This window comes from Plectropomus leopardus, chromosome 8 (genome assembly GCF_026936395.1).
Source record: "Plectropomus leopardus strain MGB_pleo_1.0 chromosome 8, ASM2693639v1, whole genome shotgun sequence".
In the NCBI taxonomy this organism is placed as follows: Eukaryota; Metazoa; Chordata; class Actinopteri; order Perciformes; family Serranidae; genus Plectropomus; species Plectropomus leopardus.
This window is the reverse complement of record NC_142183.1, coordinates 21498431-21511694: the sequence shown is the minus strand read 5'-3', so window position 1 is coordinate 21511694 and position 13264 is coordinate 21498431.

Genomic DNA, 13264 nt, shown 5'->3' with positions numbered 1-13264 from the left:
CATCTTGTGCTAACTCCATTTTTTTGCACAGTGCTTCTAATTGTGTGGTTTTCCCCTTCATGCAAAGTCATTAGGATTGTGGATATATAAGCTACTGGGAGTCTTTACAAAGGGATGACAGTCGTAAACTCCACTAAGGTTAAGAGAAATACTGTGATTTTTATCCAATAACATGACTGTAGTCAATATTCTTTGCATAATAATGTTTTGCATAAACTTCATGATGCCATGATATAGTATGGTTACCATCACTTAGACCAACTACAACATTACAACGCTGGACATTTTCAAAAAATATTCTGTTTTTTTTTTTTTGTTTGATTGTTTTTAAATACTTGCGAACATTTTGCTGCCATATACATTGCTATATTTACTTAAAGTAAGGACAAAAACATCATTTAGTCTGTTTAATTGAATTTAAATCAGTCCAATATAGGTTTACAACCAACACACTACATAACATTTTACAGTGAAAATCTTTACTTAATGTATAACAGTGCCCTTGAGCTCATTATTTGTTATTTATGTTCATGAAAAAACAAAATGCTTGAAATAATAACAAGAAGCTTATTGAGAAGAAACAACAACATGAAGAAAAACACTTTAACTGCTTGTCTACTCAAATCATTTCCAAATTGAGAATAATGTACCTGGTTATGATACTGATTTAGTTAATGAATTCAATTTTTTTATTAATGTTTGTCCTGGTTTTGCTGGGAAGATTGCAAATACTAACAGTACAGACATTGTAATAAGTACAGTCACAAATGTAATAAGTTCTGTGTTTATAAGGGAAAGAGATGCGAGAGAAATAATAGAAACTGTCAAATCATTTAAGAGTAAAAAGTCTACAGACTGCAGTGGAACTGATTTGGCTATGGTCGAGAACACTGTTGAGTGTGGCTAAAAACCTCTCACACATATCTTTCATCTGTCTTTACATCCTGGTGTGTTTCCAGGCAAAATGAAAACAGCTAAAATGGTACATATATTCAAAGCTGGTGATAGACATGTCTTCTCAAATTATAGACCACTTTAGTTACTTTCACAGTTCTCTAAAATACTGGAAAAAATATTCTCTAAGACACTAAATGGATTCCTCACTAAAAATAATGAAGAACAGTATGGGTTTAGGGCTGGTAGAACAACCTCGCTTGCACTTACAAAATTTGCGGCAGAAATAACAGCAGCGATAGAAAATAAAGAATATTCGGTCGGAGTGTTCCTAGACCATCAACTATTTTTTAAAAAAATGCAAAGACTAGGAATTAGAGGGGTAGCACTCTCTTGGTTAAGTAGTTAATTGGAAAATAGGGAACAGTATGTAAAGATCAATAGCTTCAAATCGAATACACATACAGATCACCTGTGGGGTTCCGCAGGGTTCAGTTTTGGGGCCATTGTTGTTTTTTATGTACATAAATGACATATGTGAGGAATCCTCAGTGCTAAAAACAATATTATTTGCAGAAGACACAAATTTAATTTGTTGTGGTAAGAACTTTTTCACCTTTTAGATACAGTGGAAAGTGAATTGAAAATGCTAAAGTAAGAACAAACACTGAATTTAAGCAAGACCAAATTTGTAATTTTTGGGAACCCCTTGACCGACCCAAACAAAAAACTCATGATAAATGAAGTGGGAATTGAAGGAGTGTCAGAAATTAAGTTTCTTGGAGTAATAATAGACAATAAACTATGCTGAAAACCACGTATAAAATACATCAAGGCCAAAATATCAGAGTCAATTGCAATGTGATATAAAGTCAAAGATTTCCTGAAACAGACTTCACTAAAAACCCTGTACTGTTCCTTTGTACTTCCTTATATGACTTACTGTGTGGAAGTGTGTGGACATACGTATAAGACAACCACAAATCCAGTTTTGATTGACTTAAAGTTAAGGACCTAGATGACTTCAAAACAATTTAAATCATGTACAGAGCTAAAAAATCATCTCCTCCCTTTTAATATCCAAAAGTTGTTTCAAATCAAGGTAAATACACATGATCTGAGAGGAACTTTTATGTTCATGAAACAGTGAGGACTGACACAAAATATCATTGTAATACAGACAAAGGGGTTAATTTATGGAACAATTGTAGTGTGGAACTGAAAACACGTAAAACATATGTGAAACATTTCAACATGTCTTAAAAATAATATATTGAAGGGAAATGAGCTAGTCGAACAGAGAGGGAAATGGGCACAGTAAGAAGTGATACAAGACAGGTTAGCTGTGTAGAAACAAAAATTGTCCTTTAGCTTATATATTCAAATGAATTACATATCGTTTGATATTAACTTTTGACCTGAAGTTAACTCATATGAACTTTTGCCAATCATCTGACCAACTGTCCTTGGAAGTTTTATTTGTGTGTGAGCAATCTTGCTGTTGCTGGGAAGAGGAGACAAACGATCCTTGTTCCAGTGCACCTTATCTTCCTATTTATATCATCCCTGATTTTCCTAACACTGTGTTTGTGATTATAAATATGTGACTGAACGTGTTCTTCTAAAATATCTATCTTAATAGATTGAATCTGTTAAGCCCTTATCCTTTTTTCTCTTTTATTACTTAATTAAAGTATATAAAAGACAGCTGCGTTTGTTTCATGATTTGTTTGTTGTCTTCTCTTAAAAGGAAAAACTGTAATTTTAAATAAACATTCTATGCTATGACGTGTCTCAGCACACTATTTTATGCTGTTTTCAGCTCTTTCCAGCTGTTTTTGGGTCAGGTCAAATTTTGACATTTGTCGCCATACTATATTGCATTTTTGGTCATTTTTTGGACTTGCCATATTATGGTGTATTTGACCCTTTTTACAACTTTCTATGCTATGAATAGCTCGGCAGACGATTCTAGTTTGCTTCCAGCTATTTATGGGACAGGTCATAGTTTGACGTTTTTGGCCATACTATAGTATTGCAATTTTAGTCATATTTTGCATTTTCGGTCATGATTTCCACATGCCAAATTATGGCATTGTTGGCGCTTTTTGTAACTTTCTTTGCTATGGTGTGTCTCGACAGGCTATTTCATTTCCTTTAATGTGGTTTTCAGCTGTTTTTGGGACATGTCATATTTCGACATTTTTGCCATACTATAGCCTTGCATTTTCGGTCAGTTTTTCTGCATGCCAAGTTATGGTGTTTTCCGTACTTATTGCAACTTTCTGTGCCATGGCATGTCTCGACAGGCTAATTTATGTGGTTTATTGTGGTTTTCAGTTGTTTTTGGGACATGTCATATTTTGACATTTTTGCCATACTATAGCCTTACATTTGGGGTCATTTTTTCCATATGCCCAATTATGGTGTTTTTTGCCCCTTTTGTTACTTTTAGATATGGCACGACTTTGAAGGCTATTTCATGTGGTTAAATGTGGTTTTCAGCTCTTTTTGTGACATGTCATATTTTGACATTTTTGCCATACTATATCCTTGCATTTTCGGTCATTTTTTCCACATGCCAAATTATAATGTTTTTTGGAAGTTTTTACAAATTTCTATGCTATGGCGTCTTTTGGGAGGGTATTTGAAGTGGTTTAATGTGGCTTTCGGCTGTTTTGGATTTTCGGTCACTTTTTTGAAATGCCAAATTATGGTGTTTTCAACCCTTTTTGTAACTTTCTTTGCTATGGCATGTCTCAACAGGCTATTTTATGTGGTTTAATGTGTTTTTCATGTGTTTTTGGGACATTTTTGCTTTACAGTCTTGAGTTCTTGGTCATATTTTCGCCGTGCCAAATGATGCTGTTTTTGGCTATTTTTGCAAATGTCTTTGCTATGGCGTTTCCTGGCAGGTTACCTAACCCTAATCTAAGCTGTTTCCAGCTGTTTTCAACTGTTTTTGAGACATGTCAAATTTTGAACTTTTTGCCTTACTATAGTCTTGGATTTTTGGTCATATTTTCGACGTGCCAAATTATGCTTTTTTTGCTTCTTTTTGCAACTTTCTTTGCTATGACTTGTCTTGGCAGGCTAATCTAAGCTGTTTCCAGCTGTTTTCAACCATTTTTGGGACATGCCATATTTTGCCATTTTTGCCTTACTATAGTCTTGGATTTTTTGGTCATGTTTTTGACGTGCCAAATTATGCTTTTGTTGCCTGTTTTTGCAACTTTATTTGCTATGGTATATTTTGGTAGGCTAATCTAAGCTGTTTCCAGCTGTTTTCAACTGTTTTTGAGACGTCTCAAATTTTAAACTTTTTGCCTTACTATAGTCTTGGATTTTTGGTCATATTTTCGACGTGCCAAATTATGCTTTTGTTGCCTGTTTTTGCAACTTTCTTTGCTATGGCGTTTCTATGCGGGCTATTTTAAGCTGTTTCCAGCAGTTTTCAACTGTTTTTTAGACGTGTCAAATTTTGAACTTTTTGCCTTACTATAGTCTTGGATATTTGGTCATATTTTCGACGTGCCAAATTATGCTTTTTTTGCTTCTTTTTGCAACTTTATTTGCTATGGCGTTCCTTAGCAGGCTAATTGAAGCTGTTTCCAGCTGTTTTCAACTGTTTTTGAGACGTGTCAAATTTTGAACTTTTTGCCTTACTCTTGGATTTTTGGTCATATTTTCAACGTGCTTAATTATGCTTTTGTTACCTGTTTTTGCAACTTTCTTTGCTATGACTTGTCTTGGCAGGCTAATCTAAGCTGTTTCCAGCTGTTTTCAACTGTTTTAGAGACGTGTCAAATTTTGAACTTTTTGCCTTACTATAGTCTTGGATTTTTGGTCATGTTTTCGACGTGCCAAATTATGCTTTTTTTGCTTCTTTTTGCAACTTTCTTTGCTATGGTTTATCTTGGTAGGCTAATCTAAGTTGTTTCCAGCAGTTTTCAACTGTTTTTTAGACGTGTCAAATTTTGAACTTTTTGCCTTACTATAGTCTTGGATTTTTGGTCATGTTTTCGACGTGCCAAATTATGCTTTTTTTGCTTCTTTTTGCAACTTTATTTGCTATGGTTTATCTTGGTAGGCTAATCTAAGCTGTTTCCAGCTGTTTTCAACTGTTTTTTAGACGTGTCAAATTTTGAACTTTTTGCCTTACTATAGTCTTGGATATTTGGTCATATTTTCGACGTGCCAAATTATGCTTTTTTTGCTTCTTTTTGCAACTTTATTTGCTATGGTATATCTTGGTAGGCTAATCTAAGCTGTTTCCAGTTGTTTTCAACTGTTTTAGAGACGTGTCAAATTTTGAACTTTTTGCCTTACTATAGTCTTGGATTTTTGGTCATATTTTCAACGTGCCAAATTATGCTTTTTTTGCTTCTTTTTGCAACTTTATTTGCTATGGCGTTCCTTAGCAGGCTAATCGAAGCTGTTTCCAGCTGTTTTCAACTGTTTTTGAGACGTGTCAAATTTTGAACTTTTTGCCTTACTATAGTCTTGGATTTTTGGTCATATTTTCAACGTGCCAAATTATGCTTTTGTTACCTGTTTTTGCAACTTTCTTTGCTATGACTTGTCTTGGCAGGCTAATCTAAGCTGTTTCCAGCTGTTTTCAACTGTTTTAGAGACGTGTCAAATTTTGAACTTTTTGCCTTACTATAGTCTTGGATTTTTGGTCATGTTTTCGACGTGCCAAATTATGCTTTTTTTGCTTCTTTTTGCAACTTTCTTTGCTATGGTTTATCTTGGTAGGCTAATCTAAGTTGTTTCCAGCAGTTTTCAACTGTTTTTGAGACGTGTCAAATTTTGAACTTTTTGCCTTACTATAGTCTTGGATTTTTGGTCATGTTTTCGACGTGCCAAATTATGCTTTTTTTGCTTCTTTTTGCAACTTTATTTGCTATGGTTTATCTTGGTAGGCTAATCTAAGCTGTTTCCAGCTGTTTTCAACTGTTTTTTAGACGTGTCAAATTTTGAACTTTTTGCCTTACTATAGTCTTGGATTTTTGGTCATATTTTCGACGTGCCAAATTCTGCTTTTTTGCTTCTTTTTGCAACTTTCTTTGCTATGGCGTTTATCTTGAGCTATTTTAAGCTGTTTCCAGCAGTTTTCAACTGTTTTGAGACGTGTCAAATTTTGAACTTTTTGCCTTACTATAGTCTTGGATTTTGGTCATATTTTCGACGTACAAATTATGCTTTTTTGCTTCTTTTTGCAACTTTATTTGCTATGGTTTATCTTGGTAGGCTAATCTAAGCTGTTTCCAGCTGTTTTCAACTGTTTTTGAGACGTGTCAAATTTTGAACTTTTGCCTTACTATAGTCTTGGATTTTTGGTCATATTTTCGACGTGCCAAATTATGCTTTTGTTGCCTGTTTTTGCAACTTTCTTTGCTATGGCGTTTCTATCTTGGGCTATTTTAAGCTGTTTCCAGCAGTTTTCAACTGTTTTTGAGACGTGTCAAATTTTGAACTTTTTGCCTTACTATAGTCTTGGATTTTTGGTCATATTTTCAACGTGCTTAATTATGCTTTTGTTACCTGTTTTTGCAACTTTCTTTGCTATGACTTGTCTTGGCAGGCTAATCTAAGCTGTTTCCAGCAGTTTTCAACTGTTTTTGAGACGTGTCAAATTTTGAACTTTTTGCCTTACTATAGTCTTGGATTTTTGGTCATGTTTTCGACGTGCCAAATTATGCTTTTTTTGCTTCTTTTTGCAACTTTCCTTGCTATGGTTTATCTTGGTAGGCTAACCTAAGTTGTTTCCAGCAGTTTTCAACTGTTTTTGAGACGTGTCAAATTTTGAACTTTTTGCCTTACTATAGTCTTGGATTTTTGGTCATTTTTTCGACGTGTCAAATTATGCTTTTTTGCTTCTTTTTGCAACTTTATTTGCTATGGTATATCTTGGTAGGCTAATCTAAGCTGTTTCCAGCTGTTTTCAACTGTTTTAGAGACGTGTCAAATTTTGAACTTTTTGCCTTACTATAGTCTTGGATTTTTGGTCATGTTTTCGACGTGCCAAATTATGCTTTTGTTGCCTGTTTTTGCAACTTTCTTTGCTATGGCGTTTCTATGCGGGCTATTTTAAGCTGTTTCCAGCAGTTTTCAACTGTTTTTGAGACGTGTCAAATTTTGAACTTTTTGCCTTACTATAGTCTTGGATTTTTGGTCATATTTTCGACGTGCCAAATTATGCTTTTGTTGCCTGTTTTTGCAACTTTCTTTGCTATGCTTTATCTTGGTAGGCTAATCTAAGCTGTTTCCAGCTGTTTTCAACTGTTTTTGAGACGTGTCAAATTTTGAACTTTTTGCCTTACTATAGTCTTGGATTTTTGGTCATGTTTTCGACGTGCCAAATTATGCTTTTTTTGCTTCTTTTTGCAACTTTCCTTGCTATGGTTTATCTTGGTAGGCTAATCTAAGCTGTTTCCAGCTGTTTTCAACCGTTTTTGGGACATGTCATATTTTGCCATTTTTGCCTTACTATAGTCTTGGATTTTTGGTCATGTTTTCGACGTGCCAAATTATGCTTTTTTTGCTTCTTTTTGCAACTTTATTTGCTATGGTATATCTTGGTAGGCTAATCTAAGCTGTTTCCAGCTGTTTTCAACTGTTTTTGAGACGTGTCAAATTTTGAACTTTTTGCCTTACTATAGTCTTGGATTTTTGGTCATGTTTTCGACGTGCCAAATTATGCTTTTTTTGCTTCTTTTTGCAACTTTCTTTGCTATGGTTTATCTTGGTAGGCTAATCTAAGCTGTTTCCAGCTGTTTTCAACTGTTTTTGAGACGTGTCAAATTTTGAACTTTTTGCCTTACTATAGTCTTGGATTTTTGGTCATGTTTTCGACGTGCCAAATTATGCTTTTTTTGCTTCTTTTTGCAACTTTCTTTGCTATGGTTTATCTTGGTAGGCTAATCTAAGCTGTTTCCAGCTGTTTTCAACTGTTTTTGAGACGTGTCAAATTTTGAACTTTTTGCCTTACTATAGTCTTGGATTTTTGGTCATATTTTCGACGTGCCAAATTATGCTTTTTTTGCCTGTTTTTGCAACTTTCTTTGCTATGGTTTATCTTGGTAGGCTAATCTAAGCTGTTTCCAGCTGTTTTCAACTGTTTTTGAGACGTGTCAAATTTTGAACTTTTTGCCTTACTATAGTCTTGGATTTTTTGGTCACATTTTCGACGTGCCAAATTATGCTTTTTTTGCTTCTTTTTGCAACTTTCTTTGCTATGGTTTATCTTGGTAGGCTAATCTAAGCTGTTTCCAGCTGTTTTCAACTGTTTTTGAGACGTGTCAAATTTTGAACTTTTGCCTTACTATAGTCTTGGATTTTTGGTCATGTTTTCGACGTGCCAAATTATGCTTTTTTGCTTCTTTTTTGCAACTTTCTTTGCTATGCTATTATCTTGGTAGGCTAATCTAAGCTGTTTCCAGCTGTTTTCAACTGTTTTTGAGACGTGTCAAATTTTGAACTTTTTGCCTTACTATAGTCTTGGATTTTTGGTCATATTTTCGACGTGCCAAATTATGCTTTTGTTACCTGTTTTTGCAACTTTCTTTGCTATGCTTTATCTTGGTAGGCTAATCTAAGCTGTTTCCAGCTGTTTTCAACTGTTTTTGAGACGTGTCAAATTTTGAACTTTTTGCCTTACTATAGTCTTGGATTTTTGGTCATATTTTCAACGTGCCAAATTATGCTTTTGTTACCTGTTTTTGCAACTTTCTTTGCTATGACTTGTCTTGGCAGGCTAATCTAAGCTGTTTCCAGCAGTTTTCAACTGTTTTTGAGACGTGTCAAATTTTGAACTTTTTGCCTTACTATAGTCTTGGATTTTTGGTCATGTTTTCGACGTGCCAAATTATGCTTTTGTTGCCTGTTTTTTGCAACTTTCTTTGCTATGGTTTATCTTGGTAGGCTAATCTAAGCTGTTTCCAGCTGTTTTCAACTGTTTTTGAGACGTGTCAAATTTTGAACTTTTGCCTTACTATAGTCTTGGATTTTTGGTCATGTTTTCGACGTGCCAAATTATGCTTTTTTTGCTTCTTTTTGCAACTTTCTTTGCTATGGTTTATCTTGGTAGGCTAACCTAAGTTGTTTCCAGCAGTTTTCAACTGTTTTTGAGACGTGTCAAATTTTGAACTTTTTGCCTTACTATAGTCTTGGATTTTTGGTCATATTTTCGACGTGCCAAATTATGCTTTTGTTGCCTGTTTTTGCAACTTTCTTTGCTATGGCGTTTCTATGCGGGCTATTTTAAGCTGTTTCCAGCAGTTTTCAACTGTTTTTGAGACGTGTCAAATTTTGAACTTTTTGCCTTACTATAGTCTTGGATTTTTGGTCATGTTTTCGACGTGCCAAATTATGCTTTTTTTGCTTCTTTTTGCAACTTTCTTTGCTATGGTTTATCTTGGTAGGCTAATCTAAGTTGTTTCCAGCTGTTTTCAACTGTTTTTGAGACGTGTCAAATTTTGAACTTTTTGCCTTACTATAGTCTTGGATTTTTGGTCATATTTTCGACGTGCCAAATTATGCTTTTGTTGCCTGTTTTTGCAACTTTCCTTGCTATGGTGTTTCTATCTTGGTAGGCTAATTTTAAGCTGTTTCCAGCTGTTTTCAACTGTTTTTGAGACGTGTCAAATTTTGAACTTTTTGCCTTACTATAGTCTTGGATTTTTGGTCATGTTTTCGACGTGCCAAATTATGCTTTTGTTACCTGTTTTTGCAACTTTCTTTGCTATGGTTTATCTTGGTAGGCTAACCTAAGTTGTTTCCAGCTGTTTTCAACTGTTTTTGAGACGTGTCAAATTTTGAACTTTTTGCCTTACTATAGTCTTGGATTTTTGGTCATATTTTCGACGTGCCAAATTATGCTTTTGTTGCCTGTTTTTGCAACTTTCTTTGCTATGCTTTATCTTGGTAGGCTAATCTAAGCTGTTTCCAGCTGTTTTCAACTGTTTTTGAGACGTGTCAAATTTTGAACTTTTTGCCTTACTATAGTCTTGGATTTTTGGTCATATTTTCGACGTGCCAAATTATGCTTTTGTTGCCTGTTTTTGCAACTTTCTTTGCTATGCTTTATCTTGGTAGGCTAATCTAAGCTGTTTCCAGCTGTTTTCAACTGTTTTTGGGACGTGTCAAATTTTGAACTTTTTGCCTTACTATAGTCTTGGATTTTTGGTCATGTTTTCGACGTGCCTAATTATGCTTTTTTTGCTTCTTTTTGCAACTTTCTTTGCTATGGTTTATCTTGGTAGGCTAACCTAAGTTGTTTCCAGCTGTTTTCAACTGTTTTTGAGACGTGTCAAATTTTGAACTTTTTGCCTTACTATAGTCTTGGATTTTTGGTCATATTTTCGACGTGCCAAATTATGCTTTTGTTGCCTGTTTTTGCAACTTTCCTTGCTATGGTTTATCTTGGTTGGCTAATCTAAGCTGTTTCCAGCAGTTTTCAACTGTTTTTGAGACGTGTCAAATTTTGAACTTTTTGCCTTACTATAGTCTTGGATTTTTGGTCATGTTTTCGACGTGCCAAATTATGCTTTTGTTGCCTGTTTTTGCAACTTTCTTTGCTATGGTTTATCTTGGTAGGCTAACCTAAGTTGTTTCCAGCTGTTTTCAACTGTTTTTGAGACGTGTCAAATTTTGAACTTTTTGCCTTACTATAGTCTTGGATTTTTGGTCATGTTTTCGACGTGCTTAATTATGCTTTTTTTGCTTCTTTTTGCAACTTTCTTTGCTATGGTATATCTTGGTAGGCTAATCTAAGCTGTTTCCAGCTGTTTTCAACTGTTTTTGAGACGTGTCAAATTTTGAACTTTTTGCCTTACTATAGTCTTGGATTTTTTGGTCACATTTTTCGACGTGCCAAATTATGCTTTTGTTACCTGTTTTTGCAACTTTCTTTGCTATGGCGTTTCTTGGCAGGCTAATCTAAGCTGTTTCCAGCAGTTTTCAACTGTTTTTGAGACGTGTCAAATTTTGAACTTTTTGCCTTACTATAGTCTTGGATTTTTGGTCATGTTTTCGACGTGCCAAATTATGCTTTTTTTGCTTCTTTTTGCAACTTTCCTTGCTATGGTTTATCTTGGTTGGCTAATCTAAGCTGTTTCCAGCAGTTTTCAACTGTTTTTGAGACGTGTCAAATTTTGAACTTTTTGCCTTACTATAGTCTTGGATTTTTGGTCATGTTTTCGACGTGCCAAATTATGCTTTTTTTGCTTCTTTTTGCAACTTTCTTTGCTATGGTTTATCTTGGTAGGCTAACCTAAGTTGTTTCCAGCTGTTTTCAACTGTTTTTGAGACGTGTCAAATTTTGAACTTTTGCCTTACTATAGTCTTGGATTTTTGGTCATGTTTTCGACGTGCCAAATTATGCTTTTTTTGCTTCTTTTTGCAACTTTCTTTGCTATGGTTTATCTTGGTAGGCTAATCTAAGCTGTTTCCAGCTGTTTTCAACTGTTTTTGAGACGTGTCAAATTTTGAACTTTTTGCCTTACTATAGTCTTGGATTTTTGGTCATGTTTTTGACGTGCCAAATCATGCTTTTTTTTGCTTCTTTTTGCAACTTTCTTTGCAATGGTTTATCTTGGTAGGCTAACCTAAGTTGTTTCCAGCAGTTTTCAACTGTTTTTGAGACGTGTCAAATTTTGAACTTTTTGCCTTACTATAGTCTTGGATTTTTGGTCACATTTTCAACGTGCCAAATTATGCTTTTGTTGCCTGTTTTTGCAACTTTCTTTGCTATGGCGTTTCTATGCGGGCTATTTTAAGCTGTTTCCAGCAGTTTTCAACTGTTTTTGAGACGTGTCAAATTTTGAACTTTTTGCCTTACTATAGTCTTGGATTTTTGGTCATAATTTCAACGTGCCAAATTACGCTTTTGTTACCTGTTTTTGCAACTTTCTTTGCTATGACTTGTCTTGGCAGGCTAATCTAAGCTGTTTCCAGCTGTTTTCAACTGTTTTTGAGACGTGTCAAATTTTGAACTTTTTGCCTTACTATAGTCTTGGATTTTTGGTCATGTTTTCGACGTGCCAAATTACGCTTTTTTTGCTTCTTTTTGCAACTTTCTTTGCTATGGTTTATCTTGGTAGGCTAACCTAAGCTGTTTCCAGCTGTTTTCAACTGTTTTAGAGACGTGTCAAATTTTGAACTTTTTGCCTTACTATAGTCTTGGATTTTGGTCATATTTTCGACGTGCCAAATTATGCTTTTTTTGCTTCTTTTTGCAACTTTCTTTGCAATGGTTTATCTTGGTAGGCTAACCTAAGTTGTTTCCAGCAGTTTTCAACTGTTTTTGAGACGTGTCAAATTTTGAACTTTTTGCCTTACTATAGTCTTGGATTTTTGGTCATGTTTTCGACGTGCCAAATTATGCTTTTGTTGCCTGTTTTTGCAACTTTCTTTGCTATGGCGTTTCTATGCGGGCTATTTTAAGCTGTTTCCAGCTGTTTTCAACTGTTTTTGAGACGTGTCAAATTTTGAACTTTTTGCCTTACTATAGTCTTGGATTTTTGGTCATAATTTCAACGTGCCAAATTACGCTTTTGTTACCTGTTTTTGCAACTTTCTTTGCTATGACTTGTCTTGGCAGGCTAATCTAAGCTGTTTCCAGCTGTTTTCAACTGTTTTAGAGACGTGTCAAATTTTGAACTTTTTGCCTTACTATAGTCTTGGATTTTTGGTCATGTTTTCGACGTGCCAAATTATGCTTTTTTTGCTTCTTTTTGCAACTTTCTTTGCTATGGTTTATCTTGGTAGGCTAATCTAAGCTGTTTCCAGCTGTTTTCAACTGTTTTAGAGACGTGTCAAATTTTGAACTTTTTGCCTTACTATAGTCTTGGATTTTTGGTCATGTTTTCGACGTGCCAAATTATGCTTTTTTTGCTTCTTTTTGCAACTTTCTTTGCAATGGTTTATCTTGGTAGGCTAAACTAAGTTGTTTCCAGCAGTTTTCAACTGTTTTTTAGACGTGTCAAATTTTGAACTTTTTGCCTTACTATAGTCTTGGATTTTTGGTCATGTTTTCGACGTGCCAAATTATGCTTTTTTTGCTTCTTTTTGCAACTTTATTTGCTATGGTATATCTTGGTAGGCTAATCTAAGCTGTTTCCAGCTGTTTTCAACTGTTTTTGAGACGTGTCAAATTTTGAACTTTTTGCCTTACTATAGTCTTGGATTTTTGGTCATATTTTCGACGTGCCAAATTATGCTTTTGTTACCTGTTTTTGCAACTTTCTTTGCTATGACTTGTCTTGGCAGGCTAATCTAAGCTGTTTCCAGCTGTTTTCAACCGTTTTTGGGACATGTCATATTTTGCCATTTTTGCCTTACTATAGTCTTGGATTTTTTGGTCACA